The sequence below is a fragment of the Papio anubis genome, chromosome 16 (assembly GCF_008728515.1).
Source record: "Papio anubis isolate 15944 chromosome 16, Panubis1.0, whole genome shotgun sequence".
NCBI lineage: Eukaryota > Metazoa > Chordata > Mammalia > Primates > Cercopithecidae > Papio > Papio anubis.
This window is the reverse complement of record NC_044991.1, coordinates 71,888,364-71,910,470: the sequence shown is the minus strand read 5'-3', so window position 1 is coordinate 71,910,470 and position 22,107 is coordinate 71,888,364. Positions and strand designations below refer to the sequence as shown.

General features: G+C 46.7%; 1 long non-coding RNA gene across 1 annotated transcript in view; it reads left to right on the top strand.

Moving 5' to 3' along the window:
- The window catches only part of LOC108580599, a 37,094-nt gene extending 21,817 nt beyond the window's left edge, over window positions 1-15,277 (top strand). The window contains exons 3-4 of the long non-coding RNA XR_002515117.2: window positions 12,371-12,512; window positions 15,238-15,277. This is a non-coding gene — a long non-coding RNA (uncharacterized LOC108580599). The remainder of the gene's footprint in view (window positions 1-12,370; window positions 12,513-15,237) is intronic.
- Window positions 15,278-22,107: the final 6,830 nt, after the last annotated feature.

The window sequence follows — 22,107 nt, the reverse complement described above, 5'->3', positions numbered from 1 at the left end:
CTAGGTTCAAATCCTGCATCTTGACTTGGCCCGTAGGCAAGTCTCATCACTTCTCTGAGCTTTGGCTTTCTCAGTTGCCCAATAGGAATAACAATAATGGTAGTAATAATACCTCCCATGCCGGATTGCTGGTATGTTCAATGGGACAATATATCTAAACACCTCACACAATGCCTGGCACATAACAGGTGCTCAATTGGTCTGTATTAAAATCCAGGCTCTGTCTCTTATTATTTATACGTCCTTGGACTTCATTTCCTTGAACTCTAGACTCCCTATCTCTAAGGTGGGGTTGATATTACTCACATCCCACCAGGTTCTGGTCAGAATTTTTTAAGTGCTTATTTACAGATAATGTGCCAAGTTCTTTATCTGAATTGGACATTTAATCCTTTACTCTGTGAGTAGAACATTTATAATCACCCCAGCATTTTCAATGGGGAAACTAGGGCTCAGTGAGGTTGATTGACTTTGCCCACAGTCACATGGCTGGTGAGGGGGCAGACTCAAGATTTGAGTCCAGGCATTTTGCTCCCATGTATACACTATGTATATAAAGGACCTGGCACAAAGCAGCTGCTCATTTTGTGCTTGAACTGCTGCTCTGTCCCCCACTCCCCCAAAAAAGCACAACATCCAGGGTAGGCCAAAGCTATGTTACTTGGCTCTACCTAACTTCAAGCAGAGGAGGGGTTTCAAGGGAACCAAGCACTTGTAGTGCAAAGTCACCAAGGTTTTGGAGTTATTCGTTGTAGCAGCTGGCATGACTTAACCTTTCCCTCTTAGCTGTTTTCAGCATTTACACCTGAGTGTCAATCTGTTAGAAAGTTTTAGGCTGCAAGTAATAGAATACCCTATTACTCCTGAATTCAACAATAGGTGCCTTCGCAGTCAAGAAATCTGGAGGTTAGGTGGCTCCAGGTTTGATTCATTCAGAGGTTCAATGACGTCATCTAGGACCCGCATTTTGGCTTCCGCGCCCTCAGTATATTGGCTGCAGCCCTCAGGCTTTGCCCGTCATGCTCTCAACATGGCTGCCAAAGTTCCAGACATCACATCCTCATGCAATCACTTAAAGGGAAAGAATAGGGGACCTTCCCCATACCCCTTTTTATATATAATAATTGAGGCCAGCCCTTCTCAAACCTCCTGCCCCAGCAGACTTTCTTTATGTTTTATTGGGCAGAACTGGGTCATATTCTTGTGGAAGACTACCAGGGCTCACCAATAGCCATCTTCTTCTTCCTGGGCACACATGTGGGATATATTTCCCAGCCTTCTTTGCAGTTAGATGTGGTTATGTGACTGAGGTCTGGCCAATGGGATGTGAGCAAAAATAACTGTACTGATTTCAAGTCTGGCTTATAAAAATCTCCTACCCACAATCCTTGCTCTTTCTACCATCTGCCGGCTGAATGGAGAGGACTCTGAGAATGAGGAAAGCCACAAAATAGGAAAAGTCTCAATCCCTACATGACCTGCAGAAAACAGAGCCCTCCTGTCAAGACTTATTGCAGTTTGATGTGAGAAAGAACCAAGCATTTATGATGCAAAGCCACTGAGGTTTTGGAGTTATTTGTTACAGTAGTCAACATGGTTTAACCTTGCCCATACATACTAGCCAGGGCACCAGAGAGCTTTGAATGGTTTAGCCCCTGAGTATGGGAAATGATTTCTTCCTTGAGTACATTTCCCACGCCCTGTAGAGAAGGATGAAGGCAAGAAGGGGAGGGACATTGGAGTTTAGGCTTTAGCTAAACCCAAGGCATAGAAGGATAGAGCTTAGGGAGACAGCTGCCTTCCTCACATGCTGGGGCTAAGAGGGGTGCGAGCAGGGAGGAAAAGGGCTTCTGTAGATCTCCAAATCTGACCCAGGCCAGCTTCCACCACTCTCTAGCTATGTGACTCTGGGCAAGTGCATGACCCTTCTGAGCCTCCTTAAACAGTTACATGAGGCAGTCAGACTGGAGGCTCTCACCCTAAGCGCCCATATGATTATGACATTCACTGACTCCTTCCTCACAGCAGCCAGTGGCCAAAGAGAAAGGGTGTGGCTCCCCTAGGGGCTCAGGGTCAGGGTCACTTCTCTGTGTGGAATCTGGGCTCTGCTGCCCAGAACGGCCCTCCTGATGTCTGGAATTCCACCATGAGTGACTCATGCCTTTGGGAAGCCACTGCCCTGACCCCACTGAGTAATAACAATAACAGCCCCTCGTGGCTTTTTCTTTGCTGAGAGTTTCATAGTCCACGGTCTCATCTGGTCCCCAGCACACGGCTGTGAGTAGGCAGTGAAGGTGGAGAGAGTTAGAATCACCATACACGATGCAGGAAGCAATGTGCCCACAGCTACACAGCAAGTTAGTGGCCAGTCCTAGAGTCCTGCCTGGACTGTGGCTTTTTCCCCAAAAACACTTTGCTTGAAAAGGCTACCTCTGATATTTGTGTGTCCATGTTCACAGCAGATTATTCACAATAGCCAAAAGGTGAAAACCACTCAAGAGTCCATTGATAGATTAGTGGATAAGCAAAATATAGTGTAGCCACACAATGGAAGATTTTCAGCCTTAAAAAAGGAGGGCAATTCTGATACATGCTACAACAGGGATGAAGCTCGAGGACATTATGCTAAGTGAAATAAATCAGTCACAGAAAGATGAATACTGTGTGATTCCAATTATAGGAGGTATCTGTCAAAAGTAGTCCAATTCGTAGAGACAGAAAGTGGAATTTGCCAGGGGCTGGGGAGGGGAAAATGAGAAGTTTGCTTAATGGGTTTAGAATTTCAGTTTTGCAAGATGAAGAGTTCTGTGGAAGGATGGTGATAGAAACACAATAATGTGAATGTACTCAAAGCCATGCATTGTATATTTAAAATTGCTTAGATGGTAAATTTTATATTCCATGTGTTTTGCCAAAATGTAAACGTTTTAAAAAAAAAAAAAAAACTCTCCTAAGAGGTAGATGCTAAGTTCTAATATTTTTCAGGACATACAAATTAGTTTATCATGATTTGTATCAGTCAGGATAGGCTAGGTCAGCTGTTGTAACAAACAGCTCCAAATTCTGACTTTAGGTTAGACTGCCCTTAAACTAACTCTGTTCCTCATGGAACATTCTTCTTTGCCATTCTAAACCTCTCACTACTCTGCCTGTACCCCAAACCCAGAATAAGGCAATAGAATCAGACATACTCAACCTTGTCTGGCTGTGTGGCTGTGGGCAAACCAGTTAACCTCTCTGGGCCTCAGCTTACTCATCTGAAAAATGGGGACAATAAATGAACCTTGAGAAGAGAATTCAAGGAGTATGGAAACATTTAACTTGGTCTAGGGCATAGTGTCAGGCTGTGGGTATATTTAAACCTCATGCAGAGCTTGGCACCCAGGCGGGAATGGGGTAGGCTTCAGTTTCCTGCCAGTCAGGCCCTCAGCCTGAACAATCTCGAGAACACCTTCTTCCAGCCAGCTTTGCGTCAGGGCTGGGGAATGGGTGGGACAGGAGCCAGAGGCTGCAGAGACAGCCGTCTAGTGCCTGAGATACTTTTCTCCCCAATAATCTGTTTTTAATCTTTCATTATTATATTTTTTTCTGTTTTGAAATCTATCCTGCCAAGCATCAGGCATGCAAGTGTGGTCAGCTCCCAGCCTAGCCTACATCAAAGTCTTTGAAAATTTCTGCTTTGAATCATGGAGTAGGGGACCCTGCCTTATATCATGTGTGTCCAGCCTCCACACCTTTGCGTGTGCTGCCATGCCCCATCCCCTCTGTCTTTCCAGATTCTGTTCACCATCTGTCAAGGCTTGGCCACAGGGCTCTCCCCTGCCAACAGCTCTCTGATCTCTCTTCCTTCCCTTGTTAACACAACCCCTACAGTCTCACCAGATCTGGGGACATGTCTTCATTCTCATCTTCTTTATTTAACACCTTTGAGGGCAGGCACAGCATCATCCACTTTGCCTGATGACTTTCATGAATTGGTCAAATGTTTTTATCACCACCATACCAATGGCAGGAGAGATGATGAAGATGTTTACCCCCATTTTACACATAGAACTTGGAGGTCATGAGACTGCAAGTGGTAGTCACCCAGTTGGGGAATCAGGCCCTCTATCCCGATGCCCTCTCTCTTTCTAATCTACCCTGCTGGGCTAAGCACACAGTAGGTGTGTGCCTAAATGTGCATGAGTAGGGGGCTGGGCAAAGACTGGGGACCGGCAAGCTCTTCCCTGAACTCATTTTCTCTTCTGCCTGGACAAGCAGTGAGTCTACATCTCCAGCCTTCCTTGCGAGGAAAACAAAGTCTTCCAGTGGACTGATTATGAAAGTGGGCCAGATTCTGCACCACTATCTGTTTCCACACCCCTTTGCAATGTGACTTTGCCTTCATTCTCGCCAGTGTGGGTTGGCCTTGGAACTCTCTTTGGTCCATTGAACGTCGTGGAAGTGACCTTGTGCTAGCTCTGAGCCTGAGCCTCAAGAAGAATGCAGTCCTTGCAGTCTCTCTCTCTCTTTCCCACCCTCTGCTCCCCACCTTCCCCCACCCCCCTGAACCTGACCCACCGCCTGCCGGCCTCCTCCACCATGAGACAAGCCCAGCCCAGCCCACTGGAGAATGGGAGAGCACATGGAGTGGGATCAACTCTTTTTTTTGAAACGAAGTCTCACTCACTTTGTCATCCAGGCTGGAGTACAGTGGGGCAATCTCTGCTCGTTGCAACCTCTGCCTCCTGGGTTCAAGCGATTCTCCCGCCCCAGCCTCCCGAGTAGCTGGGACGACAGGCGCACGCCACCATGCCTGGATAATTTTTGTATTTTCAGTAGAGGCGGGTTTTGCCATGTTGGCCAGGCTGGTCTCAAACTCCTGACCTCAAGTGATCCACCTGCCTCGGCCTCCCAAAATGTGCCTGACCCCAATTCTTACAGAAGACAGTTCTACCATCACTTTAAGTCACAAACATGGTCTCAACTCAAATTTAAAATGTTCAGTCAAGCTATTAATCCAAACTGCCAATTGGATCTGGGTTTAAGCCTTCTCCCCTTACCCAGCTCGTGCTGTTCTGGGGAGGCAGTTTGGGGGGCTCCTTCTCTAGACCTCCTCCCCCCACAGGTGGGGGCTGTGGAGATAGTAAGGGGAGGGGAAGGGTCTCACCTGAGCTGCCGCCATCCTGCTGGCTTCCAGCTGACCGTGTCACAGATGTCCCACAGATGGCCATGGCTGCAGAGCTCCCTCACTCTTGACCCTGTGGCGGATGCACCTCTCCTTCTAGAGGTCCCTTGCAAGTCCTTCCTTGGCCATCAGGAATCTAACATCCAACTCCAGCTTCTTGCTGCTAAGACCACTTCACCCTCCAGGAGGCCCTAGGGGACAAGACCCAAAGTGACCACTGCAAGCTACCCCCACCCCAGCCCACATCTGATTTCCAAACCCTTCCAGGTCCCCTGCCTGGTATGTGGAGGTGCAGAGTGGCCCCCTCTGGGTAAGGTCTCATAGCTGGAGCTGCCGCTCCTCCTGCAATAGCTCCTTCCCAAGCCTCAAGCTCTTTATTTTCCCACAGTCAGTGAGGGGTAAAGGCTGGGGAGACAGATCCTCGGCCGCCTTCTGTGTAAATCCGTCGGACCTGATGATCCAGTCTAGAATTTCACATCCTTCCTATCCTGGGATCTTCTGTTGAACATTTTGATATATTTCAACAGAAGGAAACAGGCCTTATATACTTGCTCTGGATTTTGTTGTCTTTATATCTTGAATATTTTCTCACCTTTCTTTATGGATACCTCACTTAATTATTGCAGCAAAATATACATAACATAAAATTTAGCTAATTAATTGTTTGAAGTGTACAGTTTTGTGGCATTAAATATAGTTACATTGTTGTGCAACCATCACCACCAAACCTCTCCAAAATGTGATCTTGCAAAACTGAAACTCTGTACTCATAAAATACTAATATCCTATTCCCCCTCCTCCCAGCTCCTGGAACTGCCATTCTACTTTCTGTCCCTATGAATTGGGCTATTTTTCTTTCTCTTACTCTGTCGCCCAGGCTGGAGTGCAGTGGCGCAAACTTGGCTCACTGCAACCTCCACCTCCCGGGTTCAAGCGATTCTCCTGCCTCACCCTCCCAAGTAGCTGGGATTATAGGCACGCACCAGCATGCCTGGCTGACTTTTGTATTTTTAGTTGAGATGGGCTTTCACCATGTTGGCCAGGCTGGTCTGGAACTCCTGACCTCAGGTGGTCTGCCCACCTTGGCCTCTCAAAGTGCTGGGATTACAGGCGTGAGCCACCGCACCTGGCCTACTTTAGACAGATAGTTCATCTAAGCGGAATAATACAGTATTTGAGCCTTCGCGTCTGGCTCATCTCATTTAGCATAGTGTCCTCAAGGGTCATCCACGCTGTAGCATCTGTCAGAATTTCCTTCCTCCTTAAGGCTGAATAATATTCCATTTACATACAGACCACACTGTGTTCATTCATTTGTCCATTGATGGACACTTGGATTGTTTCCACACTTGACTATTGCGAGTAGTGCTGCTACAATCATAGGCGCACACATATCTGTTCAAGACCCTGCTTTTCAGTTCTTTTGGGTACATACCCACAAGCGGAATGACTGGATCATAAGGTAATTTTATTTTACATTTTTCGAGGAACTGCTATACAGTTTTCTGTAGGTGTTGTACCATTTTACATTCCCACCAACAGAGCACAATGGTTCCAATTTCTTCACATCCTCACCAACACTTATTTTCGTTTTTTAAAAATAGTAGCCATCTTAATGGGTGTGAGATGGCATGTTTCCAATTTTTTGCTATGATAAAAACTGCAGTGGATAATCTTGTACACACCTCATTTCACACATATGAAAATATATCTGTCGTTTAACTCCCGAGAATGGAATTGCTGGATCAAAGCATCTTTTGGAATTTCTTATGGAAGTCTAACTTATACACAAAACTGCACACAAATCCCAAGTGCTTAGCTTGATGAATTTTCACAGAGTGGCCACACTCCTGAAGACAGTGTTCAGAACATTGTCAGCCCCAGAGAAGCCCCCAGATGGCCCCCAAAGACCAGCCATCATCCTGACTTCTAACATCATAAGTTAGTTTTGCCTCTTTTGAACTTTTTGTGAGTGGAATCATACAATATGTATTATTTTGTGTGTGGCTTCTTTTGTTCCACATACATGTTTGCGAGTTCCATCCACGCTGCTGCGTGTAGTTGTTCATTCATTTTTATTCTCACTGGAGTATTGTATTGTATGAAGATACCACAATTTATCCATTCCGCTGTTGATGAGCATTTGAGTAGTTCCTGGTTTAGGGCTATTTCAAATTGTGTGGCTATGGAGATCACTAGCAGAGTCCTGTCCAATAAAATATGACAGACACAGAAGAACTAAAAATATGAGTCAAACAGATATTTGTACAAAAATGTTCACAGCAGCACTATTCGCCATAGCCAAAAGGTGGAAACAACCCAAATGCCCATCAATGAATGAATGGATAAACAAAATGTGGTATATCCATACAATGGAATATTATTCAGTCTTAAAAAAGGAAGGAAGTTCTGACATATGCTACAACATGGATGAACCTTGAAGACACTACACCAAGTGAAATAAGCCAGGCAACCAAGAACAAATTGTGTATGATTTATCTCATATGAGGTAACCTAGAATAGTCCAATTCACAGAGACAGAAAGTAGAATAGTGGTTGCCAGGGGCTGGGAGAAGAGGAGAAAGCGGAGTTGTTGTTTTATAGATGCAGAGTGTCAGTTTGGGAAGATAAAACGCTCTGAGGGTAGATGGTGGTGACGGTTGTGCAACAATGGGAATGTACTTAACATGGCTGAACTTTGGACCCTTAAAAATGGTCCAAATGGTAAATGTTATGTATATCTTACCACAATAAAAAGGTAAAAATATATAATATGATCCACAATGCAAGTCATGTATAGTCCTAGCAGCCACATTCAAAAAAGAACAAGAAATAGGTAAAAATAATTTTAAAAATTACTTAACCCAGGCCAGGTGCAGTGGCTCACACTTGTAATCCTAGCACTTTGGGAGGCCGACGTGGGCAGATCACTTGAGGTCAGGAATTTGAGACCAGCCTGGCCAACATGGTGAAACCCCATCTCTACTAAACATACAAAAAAAATTAACTAGGGGTGGTAGCAGGCGCTTGTAATCCCAGCTACTCAGGAGGCTGAGGCAGGAGAATCACTTGAATCTGGGAGGCAGAGGTTGCAGTGAGCCGAGATCATGCCACTGCACTCCAGCCTGGGCGACAGAGTGAGACTCTGTCTCAAAAAAATAAAAATAAATAAAAATAAAAATTAATCCAATCTATCCAAAATATTATTGCAACACATCATCAATATTAGCAAGTTATTAAGGAGTTATTTTATTTTTTTTGTTAGTATACAAAATCCCATATATATTTCACGCTTGCAGCACATCTCAATTTGACCAGCCATATTTCTTTCTTTTTTCTGAGACTGTCTTGCTGTGTTGCTCAGGCTGGAGTGCAGTAGCACCATCTCGGCTCACTGCAGCCTCCATTCCCCGGTTCAAGCAATTGTTGTGCTTCAGCCTCCCTAGTAGCTGGGACTACAGGTACGTGCCACCACGCCTCGCTAATTTTTGTATTTTTAGTAGAGACAGGGTTTTGTCATGTCAGCCAGCCTTGGACCAAACATATTTCAAGGACTCCGCAGCCACATGTGGTGGGTGGCTCCACGTTAGATCATGCAGGTCTAGTTCAAGTCGTTTGATGAATGTATCATGCATACCTGTTAGATGCATGTGAATTTTTAATTTTGATAGATATTACCAGATTAGCTTCTATAAGTGTTAAACCAAGTTTTATTTTCCTTTCTTTCTTTTTTTTTTCTGTTTGTTTGGAGATGGAGTCTCACTCTGTCACCCAGGCTGGAGTGCAATGGCGTGATCTCACCTTACTGCAACCTCCACCTCCCAGGTTCAAGTGATTCTCCTGCCTCAGCCTCCCGAGTAGCTGGGACTACTGGTGTGTGCCACCACGCCTAGCTAATGTTTGTGTTTGTAGTAGAGACAGGGTTTCACCATGTTGGCCAGGCTGGTCTCAAACTCCCCACCTCAGGTGATCCGCCCTCCTCGCCTCCCAAAGTGCTGGGATTACAGGTGTGAGCTATCGCGCCTGGCCGAAACTAAGTTTTAATCCCACCAACAATGTTGAAGGAGTGTGTCTCCATATCCCCACCTGCATAACTTTGCCAATTTGATAGCAAAACAGTGCCTGCTCAGGTGGTGTGGATTTAACACGTTTCTCTTCCTAGGAGTGAAAATGAGGATCTTTTTATATGTTAAAAAGCCACTGCACTTTCCCTTCTGAGAAGCATTGACTCACCAATTTGAGGGCTATTTTATACTTCTCTCACCCCTCTCCCCGTTCTCCAGGCCCCACCAGAGCTGGGACTAAATGAGGGCTCAAAGCCAGATATTTCAGAATCGTGCTGTTGTCATGCAGGGCAAATTCTGTTGGCCTGAGTTGTGGGAAGCAGGGCTTATCTTTGAGGTCACAGCGCCCCCTGCTGGCCAAGATGGGGTTTTCCTCCGCAGCTTGGACCAGGAGAGGAGGTAGGGCGGCTGGGGACCGAGGGGGCGCCTCTGGAGTCTGCGTTTGATCTCACGTCTACCGTTAAGTGCTATGTGACCTAGGGTAAGCAACTTCACCTCTCTGGGCTTTCCACTTCCTCACCTATAAAATCAAAATAATAGCCATTCTTCTCAGTCTCTGGGTTGTTGGAGGAATAATCTGCTGATAGGGCCTGAAGGTGCTTCACAGAGTGTGTGGCACAAAACAAGTGCTAAATAAACAGTAGCTGGAATTCTTGACATTCAGAAAGACCCAGGGGGGAGACAGAAAGGATGACGGGAGCTTAGCAAAAGAAGCAGCTGGTGCAGCTGGAATTTCATAGGTTCACTTCTGCCTAGCCAGCTTCTAAACCTGTTTTCTCTTGGCTCCCTCACTTTCCGGCCAGAGGCTCAGTCATACTGCAATGCTGAGAACTCCTTGCCTAAGCCAGACAGGGCCTTGACCTTTCCCCCGCGTTGGGCTGGGTGCACTAGAGTATTGAGCAAATCCACACTCAGCAACCCCCTCCCCGCCACGCACACACACACACACGCGTGCGCACACACATACACACACACGCGCACACACACACACAAAGCCACACACACAAAGCATTTGAGTATCTTCTTCCAGGGAGCTTATAGACACCCCAGCAGAGGCCTCCGTGATCACACTGGCTGAGCACCAGCTGTCTGTGTGGTGCTGGATGAGGGGAGTTTTATCTGCGCCACTCTGGCCTCCCGCTGTGGGGCCCTGTGTTCTTATCTGACATTCAACTCTTACCTAATTGTCCATTACACTCACATCCTTCCTCTGCTCTGCAACCTTCCATGGCTCTCCAGTGCCTGCCATGTAAGCCCAGATTCCTCACCCTGGCATTCAAGGCCACTCATGGCCTGGGGTGGTCTGTGTGTGGAGCGGCCCACTAGGCTACATGAGAAACACTCTCTCAAATCCTGCCCTTCCTTCAAGATGGAACTAAATGCCACTTCCTTCCTTCATTCATTTCTCTGCCTTTTCACTCAACATGATTTATTAGACACAAAATGTATTTATTAACACATATTTGTTACCTACTCTATGAAGACATTATCCTGGGCAGTGGAGAGAGAGAGCGGTCTTAGCCAATTGCAACTAAAATGTGTTAGTTTTGCAAATGTTGTGGAACATATGCCCGTGTGAATGCATTGGAAAGTTCCTCCATGGCCCTGGGAGAGGACATGCAAGAGAGGATCCCTGGTGTGTCACCGGCCTCACAGTAAATTCACTTCTGTGCCCAGCTAGGCAGGGCTGTCTCCTGGTCCAGGATCATAGCCTCTTCCTCCTCTGATCTCCAAGGACTTTCACTCTCGGCTCTGCCACCAACCAGCTTTGTGACTTTGGGAAGTCATTTTTTCAAGTCTCAGATTATGTGTGTAAACTGATATATATAGGAAGTGATTCCTACCTTGATGGAGGAATTAAATGTTAATTAAATTGTTTAAAGGGGTTACATTAGATTAGATGTAAAAACGCTGCACGTGGTAAGTGCTCATTGAGCGGCAGCTGTTATTATTGTTACCATTAGCCGCAGCTGACTTGGGCAACACCGGCTTACCAGCTTCCCAATGGATCCAGAGGTTTGCTTTCTTTGCCCACTGGAGGGCAGCAGAAAGCAGAAACCGGCCTTCCGGAGCTTTGCATTCCTGCTAACACCTAACACAGGCCTCCCAAGCGGCAGGAGGAAGGGTAAGGGGTTTCTGGGCTCAAAAGTGAGGCTGGCCACTGAAGAGCCTTGTTCAGTCTCTGTGTCTCTAGGACTGGATGCTAGTGGCTGGGGTGGGCTCCCTAAACAGCTCCAATCAATGGAAAGGCAGCCAGGCCATCCAGCCCACAACCCCAGTGTCCATCCCTGGATGCACCCCACAGTCCTGGACAGGGTGGGCAGGAGTTCTGGCCTCTGGAGCTGCTCTTCGCATTTCTGTCTGTGTGACCTTGGGCAAGTGCCTTGACCTCTCTGTGCCTCCATTTCTTTTTCCATAAAATGGAAATATTGCTGTTTCCCCCAAAAGGAAAAACTTCCATATACGCAGAGGGATGGCCGTGCTTGTGTTGCTTTGCATCAAGTAAATCTGTTACATTGTAATTAGCTTTTTTCTTCTGATCACAAATGCAATGCATTAATTGGTTTGAATATTTTAAGTGCCCTACAGCAGGCCAACCCCTGTATGAGCTGATGAAATTGGCAAAAATGAAGCTAGTGGTTGTGTTGGGGTGGTGGGATTCTGGATGACAGAGTTCCCTACCTCAGCAACCCGCACCCCATTCTCCAAGCTTTCTATAATGTTGTTGCATCACCTTTACAATGGTAGAAAACGGAGACCAGGAGGAACGCTGACTGAACACCTACCACGTGCAAGATGTTTCCATTCATCCTTTCCCTAATTCTGCAGGCTCCACACAGGCAAAGCCATGTCTGTGTTGCTCGCCACTATTTTCCCAGTGCCCAGCACTGTACCTGGCGTGTCGTAGGTCCTGAAAACATACTCGTTTAGCGGTCAAAGAAATGATTTGTGCAAAGTTTACAAATGAGGAAATTGTGATTCAAAGAGGATGTGTGACTTGCTCAATATCACCTAGCTAGTGGGACGCAGGACCAGGATCATCGGACTTTAGGTCCTGAGGAAGGTCTTTCTACTCGTGCCTGTCCCTCCCCCTCCTCACATTCCCACACCCTCTTTGTAAAGCTGTGTTTTTTTACAGGCGTCTGATCAGGCGGCCTGCAGGAAGAGTATGGCCACGCTTCCTCCCTGAGAAGCTGCTAGTGTGCCCCTCGTCTTCTCAACCCCCGGGGGCCCCTGGAGGATCTGGAGCACGCCCTCTGGCTGGAGGGTTTGCCCATCAGGTGAGGCCCCTTAGTCGCTGTAGCCCATTTGGAAGCTTGGCAGGTGGGTTTCTAGGGCAAGGCCACCTCTGCCCTCTGAGCTCAGAGCCACCTGTTTCTCCCCCACCCCGTCCTGCACACACCTGGTAGCAGGTGCAGGGAGGAGGCAAAAACCAGACTTTGCCCCTCTATCTGCACCCCTTTTCCCACTCTCAGGCCGATGTGTGTCCAAAAGTGACCTGTGCTGTGTGCATATGGGAATATGCACATGTATACATGTGTGTCCCCATGCACATACTTGTGGACACAGGCAGCCCTATGTGCGAGCACACATGTGTGAGTGTGGCTTGTGCGATCCTCCATGTGCCCGTGGCTTGTGCGATCCTCCATGTGCCCGTGGGTGCAGACGTGAATCTGAGTGTGAACATGAGCTTTTGTGTAGCTCTGCGTGTGTGTGCGTAGTGCCGAAGGATGGACCACCAAGTAGAAGGGCATCTCCTTGCCCCGCCTCAGCTTCCTCGTCTGTAAAATGGGGACAACAATGACACCTAACAGGTGGAACCAGCCAGGCACACAGTAAGTGCCATGATAGTACCCCTTTTTATTAAGCTCCCCGGGAATGTGTGCGGATTCCACAAAATAAGAACACTGAAAGGGACTAGCTCAAGAAATGTTTCTCCCATCATTCTTTCATTCTTAGGTCCAGAAGTGTTTCTTCTGTTCTCTTGGTTTTATCACTGCAAAGGTAATATAACAACAGTAGAGGAAGTTTGGGAAAAAGATATGGGGAAGGGGGGATACCTGTCCCCCAGAACCCCACCACTCCCAAGACAAGAAGGAATTTCGTTTTTGCTTGTTCTTTTCCTGACTTTGTCCATGAGCCAGCACGGGGCTTGGCACACAGCGCCGGGCTCAAAAAAAAATATTTGGATGCTTTAACAAATATGTATTAGCTAAAATGACTACATTGAGTATTTTTCCATCCTGCGTTTGTTCACATATCATGGACATTTTCCATATGATAGCTGGTGTTTGTAGTTGTTGTTGTTGTTATTTTGAGACAGCTCTGTCGCCCGGCCGGAGTGCAGTGGCTCTATCTCAGCTCACTGCAACCTCCGCCTCCCAGGTTTAAGTCATGTTCCTGCCTCAGCCTTCTGAGTAGCTGGGATTACAGGCATGCACCACTAAGACAGGCTAATTTTTGTATTTTTAATAGAGATGAGGTTTCACCATGTTGGCCAGGTTCATCTCGAACTTCTGACCTCAAGTGATCCACCCACCTTGGCTTCCCAAAGTGCTGAGATTACAGGCATTAGCCACCACGCCCAGCCCAGTCTTTGTAGTTATTAAAGATAATAGGCCAGGCGTGGTGGCTCATACCTGTAATCCCAGCACTTTGGGAGGCCAAGGTGGGCAGATCATGAGTCAGGAGATGGAGGCCATCCTGGCCACATTTCACAATGTGGCCTAGTGTTTCCACATTGTGAAACCCCATCTCTATTAATAAAAATACAAAAATTAGCCAAGAGTGGTGGTGTGTTTCTGTAGTCCCAGCTACTTGGGAGGCTGAGGGAGGAGAATCACTTGAACCCGGGAGGCGGAGGTTGCAGTGAGCTGAGATCGCGCCACTGCACTCCAGCCTGGGGACAAAGTAAGACTCTATCTCAAAAAAAAAAAAAAAAAAAAGATAATAAAAGAAAATTAAGAACTACCTAATTCCTCAAAACAGGGAAATAGTTCACTCAGTTATAGAAGAACCACTTGTATTAAGAAATGTTATGTAGCAGTAATGAACATCTTTTTCCATCTAGGATTTTTTTTTTCTTCCTTTGGGACAGGTTAGCATTTCCACATTGGGAATAGGGTGTCCCAGGATTTATCTGCCCATTGGTTATGAAGGGGATTCCGTTGGGAAAAAAAAAACAGAAACATTAACCATCAAGGAAATGCAAATCAAACCCACAATGCAATCCCATTACACGCCCCCACGAGGATGGCTACAATAAAAAAAGACAAATAATAACAAGTGTTGGTGAGGAATCAGAGAAATCAGAACTCTCAAACATTGCTGACAGGGATGAAAAAAGTGAAAAAAGCCAATCATAAAAGACCACAGGCCTGGGCGGACTGGCTCAGCCTATAATCCCAGCACTTTGGGAGGCCAAGGTGGGAGGATCGCTTGAGTCCAGGAGTTCTAGACTAGCCTGGACAACATAGGGAGAACCCTTCTCTACAGATAATTTTTTAAAATTTGCTGGGCATGGTCGTGTGCTGTGGTCCCAGCTACTGGGGAGGCTGAGCAGGGAGGGTCATGTGAGCCCTGGAGTTCGAGCCTGCAGTGAGCTGTGATTGCACTGTTGCACTCCAGCCTGGGCAAGAAAGGGAGACCCTGTCTCAAAAGAAAAAAAGAGACCCCAGATTACGTGACTTCTTTTATATGAAACATCCAGAATAAGCAAATCCATAGAGACAGAAAGTAATTGGCAGTTGCCTAGGGCCAGAGGGGGGTCAGCGGCAGGAATGACTGCTGATAGGAACAGGGTTTTTGTGGGGGATAATGAAAAAGTGCCAAATCGATTGTGATTTATCACATCAATATATGAAAATATAAATATACGAAGTATAAATATGAAATATATGAAAAATATAAATATGAAATAAATATATTAAATAGATGAATATAAATATATGAACAACTATTGAATTGTATACTTTGTTTTTGTTTTTGTTGTTGTTTTTGAGACAGAGTCTTGCTCTGTTGCCTAGGCTGGAGTATAGTGGCATCACCTTGGCTCACTGCAGCCTCCGTCTCCTGGGTTCAAGCGATCCTCCTGCCTCAGCCTCCCGAGTAGCTGGGATTACAGGCGCCCACCACCATGCCCAGGTAATTTGTGTATTTTTTGTAGAGATGGAGTTTCCCCACGTTGGCTAGGCTGGTCTCGAACTCCTGACCTCAAGTGATCTGCCCGCATCGGCCTCCCAAAGTGCTGGGATTACAGGCATGAGTCACCGTGCCCAGCCTGAATTGTACACTTTAAATGGGTGAATTGTATGACATGTACATTTTATCTCAATAAAGCTGTTATAATAAAGTATTTTTTAAAAAAGGATGGAGACCCAAGAGGACAATAAAAATACACGCCATCATTTACTGGGAGCAGGGACTATCGCCAGGACTCATTAATCTCATGTATCTTTCACAATAACCCTATAGGCTTATTTTCCCCATTTTACAGATGAGGACGCTGAGATTCAGAATGACTAAGTAACTGGCCCAACGGCACTTAGTTTTTTAGTGGTAGAGGTGTGATTTGAACCCAAGCTCATGCTCAATTTGAAGTACTTTTGTTGCCTCCTTAGAAGGCACCAGGAGCTAACGCACCAGGCCGACAGGACAGACAGGGGCCCAGGATCGGGGCCTCCTCTCTCCCCTGCCATTATCTGGCCTGGACAGCCAGAGCTCACGATCAGGGCTCTGTATCTCTCCCTCAGGCCTTCTCCCTGCATCTCCCTGTGTACGGCCCCTCCAGTAGAAACCCAGTGGAGAGACTGATCTGGCAAACAGATCTGACTCAGGCCTCTCCAAGGCAGCTGTCAATCCTGTCCACCAAGTAGCCTCCGAGACTTCCCAACTTTACTGCACAGAAATAATAATGCATGTGCACAAAGATGGACAGACAAAGATGTTCAACATAGCATTGTTTCTAAGAGGGAAAAACTAGAAAGAACCTAAATGTCCAACACTGGAGGACTGGTTATTCCACGACCGAATGTGCAGCCCTTGAAAATCCTATAGCAGAAGGATCCTTACTGATGCAGAAAAATGTTCACAATATGTCGAGTGAGAAAAGCAGACCCCTCCTAGCTGCTGGCCCCTGCCACCCAGGCCAAGCCCTGCTTGCATCTACAATCCAGCCATATTAACCCTCTTCTGGCCCCCCGGATGCTCCAGGCTTACTCTTTTCAGGTCTTTGCAGTTGCTGCTTCCTCTGCCTGGAATCCACCTCCCATCCTATCCCTTGTCATTCTCTCTCAAGCTGGCTAACTCTGCTGCAGCCTTCAGGTCTCAGCTGAGCTCTCTTTTCCCCTGGGAAGGACCCTTGGACCCTCAGGATGGGGCAGGGTCCCTCCTCTGTGCTCTCACAGCCCATCATGGCCCCTGTCACCCTCTCTGTGACTGGCCATTTAACTGTCTGCTGCCTGCATTTGACTCCAGAAGACAAGTCCAGACCTGTCTGACTGGCCTGACACTGCTTTCTTCGTGTCTTATCTCAGAGAAGGCCTCTCCCAGTGACTTCTGTGGCAACTGGAGCAAAAGCTGGACTCCTCTTCATGTTCTCCAAGGCCTTGTGTGGTCTGGCCAGTGCCCATGCCTCAACCCATCTTCTATGTTTTTCTCCTTCATTCTGTTCCAGCCACATAGGCCTTCTAGATGGTTCTCCAACATGCCAAATGCATGTCTGCCTCAGGACCTACGCATTTGCTGTTTCTTCTACCTGGAATAAATGAAAAATAAATAGTTGGGGTTTTTTTTGTTTGTTTTTGTTTTTTTTTTTTTGAGATGGAGGCTGCTGTGCAGGCTGGAGAGTAGTGGCACGATCTTGGCTCACTGCAACCTCTGCCTCCCGGGTTCAAGTGATTCTCCCACCTCAGCCTCCCAACTAGCTGGGACTTCAGGCATGCACCACCATGCTCAGCTAATTTTTTTGTATTTTTATTAGAGATGGGATTTTGCCATGTTGGCCAGGCTGGTCTCAAACTCCTGGCCTCCAGTGATCCTCCTGCCTCAGTCTCCCAAAGTGCTAAAATTACAGGCATGAGCCACAGTGCCCAGCCATAAATACAATAATTTTTTTAAAGAAAATGGCGTTTTACGGGCTCGTGCCGTGTCAAGCCTGTAATCCCCAGCGGCCTTTGAGGCCGAGATGGGCTTGATCACGAGGTCAGGAGATCGAGACCATCCTGGCTAACACGGTGAAACCCCGTCTCTACTAAGAAATACAAACAATAGCCGGGCGCAGGTGGCAGCCTGTAGTCCCAGCTACTCGAGGCTGAGGCCGAGAATGGCGTGGACCCGGAGGAAGCGGAGCTTGCAGTGAGCTGAGATCCCGCCACTGCACTCCAGCCTGGCGAAACACCTACCCCAAAAAAGAAAAATTTAGTGCTTTGTTGATTTAAATAAAATTATCCTTGGTATTTTAGTGAGGAAATACATCAAAGCATGACTTTAACTATCTCAAAATCAGATATTGTTATGTGCTATCAGGATATCTGGACACCCTGCCATCATAGGAGTTTGCCCTTGCAGGCATTACTAAATCGCTTCCTTCGCCCGAAACATCTCATGGCCAGGAGTTGTGACTGCCAAGGACTGTGACTTCCTAGTTTGAAGATGCAGTTGGTTTTATTATCTTATTATTTTATTTTTTGAGACAGAGTGTCACACTGTCACCCAAGCTGGAGTGCAGTGACAAAATCTCAGCTCACTGCAAACTCTGCCTTCCGGGCTCAAGTGCTTCTTCTGCCTCAGTCTCCCAAGTAGCTGGGATTACAAGGTGCCCAACATCACGCCCAACTAATTGTTGTATTTTTAATAGAGACGGGGTTTCTCCATGTTGGCCAGGCTGACTTTGAACTCCTGAGCTCAGGTGATCCGCCTGCCTTGGCCTCCCAAAGTGCTGGGATTACAGGCGTGAGCCACCACGCACAGCCACAGTTGATTTTAAAATGGCATCACCCTGACTCTGTTATGCTCCTGTTTCCCTAACAGTGTCACCATGGACCTAGGCTCTTGCCATTTTTGCACTCTGCCAATCTCAGTGTGTTGGCCAAGTGAGTTTAAAATTATGTCATTCATCTAGCCAAAGTGATGATTCAAATATTTCAAAAAGCAAACCTTTATTCTTTCACAGAGAGGAGACTCAATTTTCTAAACAATCAAAATGTCACACGCGTTCGTGTGAAGGGACCACCAAACATGCCTTGTGTGAGCAACAAGGCTATTTATTTCACCTGGGTGCAGGCGGGCTCTGAGTCCAAAAAGAGAGTCAGCAAAGGGTGATGTGATTATCATTAGTTCTTACAGGTTTTGGGATAGGCGGTGGAGTTAGGAGCAATGTTTTGCGGGCAGGGGGTGGATCTCAGCACATTCTCAAGGGTGGGGAGAATTACAAAGAACCTTCTTAAGGGTGGGGGAGATTACAAAGAACCTTCTTAAGGGTGGGGGAGATTACAAAGAATCTTCTTAAGGATAGGGGAGATTACAAAGTACATTGACCAGTTAGGGTGGGGCAGAAACAAATCACAATGGTGGAATGTCATCAGTTAAGGTTATTTTCACTTCTTTTGTGGATCTTCAGTTGCTTCAGGTCATCTGGGTGTATATGTGCAGGTCATAGGGGATATGATGACTTAGCTGGGGCTCAGAGGCCTGACATTCCTGTCTTCTTATATTAATCAGAAAAGCAAAACAAAATAGTGGTGAAGTTGGAGCAGCGAAAAATATTGGGGCTGCTATGGAGAGATAACGGGCGATGTTTCTCAGGGCTGCTTCAAGTGGGATTGGGGCGGCATGGGAACCTACAGTGGGAGAGATTCAACTGACGAAAGATTTTGCGGTAATGGGTGAAATTGTGGGGTTGTTAGAAGGAACATTTTTCGTATAGAATTATTGGTGATGGCCTGGATGCGGTTTTGTATGAATTGAGAAACTGAACGAAAGATACAAGGTCTGAATAAAAGGAGAAAAATAGGTATTAAAGGACTAAGAATTAGGAGGACCCAGGACATCCAATCAGAGAGTGCCCAAGGCGATTCAGCGTAATTACTTGCTTGGTTGGTGAGTTTTTGGGCTGTATCCTTGACAGAGTCCTCCTTTTCAACTTGGAGGCTGAGCTTGGTGAGGTGTGTTTTTTTTTTTTTGAGACGGAGTCTCGCTCTGCCGCCCAGGCTGGAGTGCAGTGGCCGGATCTCAGCTCACTGCAAGCTCCGCCTCCCGGGTTTACGCCATTCTCCTGCCTCAGCCTCCTGAGTAGCTGGAACTACAGGCGCCCGCCACCTCGCCCGGCTCATTTTTTGTATTTTTAGTAGAGACGGGGTTTCACCGTGTTAGCCAGGATGGTCTCGATCACCTGACCTCATGATCCGCCCGTCTCGGCCTCCCAAAGTGCTGGGATTACAGGCTTGAGCCACCGCGCCCGGCCGGTGAGGTGTGTTTTTAAAAGACCATTAGTCTGTTCTACCTTTCCTGAAGATTGAGGATGATAAGGGGTATGAAGGTTCTACTGAATACCAAGAGCCTGAGAAACTGCTTGGGTGATTTGACTAATAAAGGCTGGTCCGTTATCGGACTGTATAGAGGTGAGAAGGCCAAACTGAGGAATTATGTCTGACAGAAGGGAAGAAATGACCGTGGTGGCCTTCTCAGACCCTGTGGGGAAGGCCTCTACCCGTCCAATGAAAGTGTCTACCTAGACCATGAGGTATTTGTTTCCTGACTCAGGGCATGTGAGTAAAGTCAATTTGCCAGTCCTGGGCAGGGGCAAATCCCCGAGCTGGATGCGTAGGGAAGGGAGGGGGCCTGAACAATCCCTGAGGAGGAGGAGAATAGCAGATGGAACACTGAGAAGTGATTTCCTTGAGGATAGATTTCCATGATGGAAAGGAAATGAGAGGTTCTAAGAGTCAGGCTAGCGGCTTGTAACCTACATGGAAGAGGTTATGAAATGACGACAGAATAGAATGGGCCTGTGAGGCTGGAAGGAGATATTTTCCTTAGTCCAAGAACCATTTGCCTTATGTGGATAGGTGGAAGTTTCAGTGGGAGAGTAGGTGGGAGTGACCCATGAGGAGGAGAAAAACTGGCCATGAGGGACAGAAGTTGGAATGCTAGCTGCTTCTTTAGCTACCTTATCAGCATAAGCATTGCCCTGAGCAATGGGATCTGATGCCTTTTGGTGGCTCTTGCAGTGTATGATTCCAGCTTCCTTTGGAAGTAAAGCAGCCTTGAGAAGAGTTTTTATTAAAGATGCAACAATGATGGAGGACCCTTGCATAGTGAGGAAACCTCTTTCATCCCATATAACAGCATGGTGGTGCAGGATATGGAAGGTATATTTAGAGTCAGTATAAATATTGACGCGTAGTTCCTTTGCAAGAGTGAGGGCTTGATTGAGTTAAGGCGATGAGTTCGGCTTGCTGAAAGGTAGTGGAAGGGGGCAGAGCAGTAGCCTCAATGATAGATGTGGAAGATACTATAGCATAGCCTGTCTTGGCTGGTGTGTGGTGATTAGGCCTGGTGGAACTGCCATCAATAAACCAGGTGTGATCAGGGTGAGGAACAGGAAAGAAGGAAATATGGGGAAATGGAGTGAATGTCAGATGTATCAAAGAGATGCAGTCTTGGGGGTCAGGTATGGTATCAGGAATAATGTAGGAGACCACATTGAAGTCTGGGCCAGGAAGAATGGTAACTGTGGGAGACTCAACAAAGAGTGAGTAAAGCTGAAGGAGCCACGGAGCAGAAAGTATGTGTCAGGTGTAAGGAAGAAAATAGATTTTGGGAGTTATGAGAACTGTAGAGAGTGAGTTGAGCATAGTTTGTGATTTTGAGGGCCTCTAAAAGTATTAGGGTGGTGGCGGTCACCACACAGAGACATGATGGCCAGCCTAAAACAGTAAGATCAAGTTGTTTGGACAAAAAGGCTGCAGGGTGCAGTCCTGGTCCTTGTGTAAGAATTCCAACTGCACAGCCCTGCACTTTTGCTGTGTGTAATGAAAAGGGTTGGGATGAGTCAGGGAGAGCTAGTGTAGGAGCAGTCTCTTATGCTGTCTTCAAGGAACAGAAAGAGGAGTGGGGAAAGGATTTAGGATCTATGGGGTCAGCTAGGTTTCCTTTTGTGAGTTTATATAATGGTTTTGTTAGGATGGCAAAACCAGGTATCCAAAGGCAAAAGTATCCAACCATGCCTAGGAAGGAAAGAAGTTGTTGTTTTGTAGAAGGGGTTGGGGTTTGAGAGATCAGTCAGACACGATTGGCAGGGAGAGCACGTGAGTTTTTACGAAGAATTATGCCGAGGCAGGTAATGGATGGAGAAGAAATTTGAGCTTTGGAGGGGGATACCCAATATCCCTTGGAGAATAAACGTTGAAGGAGAAGGAGGATGTCTTGTTGAGAAGATTCAAAGGAGGGGCTACAAAGTAGAAGGTCATCAATATATTGAATAAGGTGAGAAGCAGAGGGGTGGAAAGAAAGTAAATCATGAGAAAGAGCTTGGCCGAAGTAATGAGGGCTGTCCCTGAAGCCTTGCGGCAGTACAGCCCAAGTAAGCTGCTGCGTGTCAGGGTCAGTCCGGGAAAAAGCAAAGAGAGGCTGGGACAAGGGGTATAGGGGAATAGTGAAAAAAAAAATCTTTAAAGTCAAAAATGGAATAGTGAGTTGTGGAGGAAGGTATTGAGGACAAAAGAGTGTACGGGGTTGGGCACCACAGGGTGGATAGGCAAAACAATTTGGTTGATAAGGTGCAGATCCTGAACTAACCTGTAAGACCTGCCCGGTTTTTGAACAGGTAAAACAGGAGAATTGTAAGAAGAGCTTATAGGTTTTAGAAGCCCATGC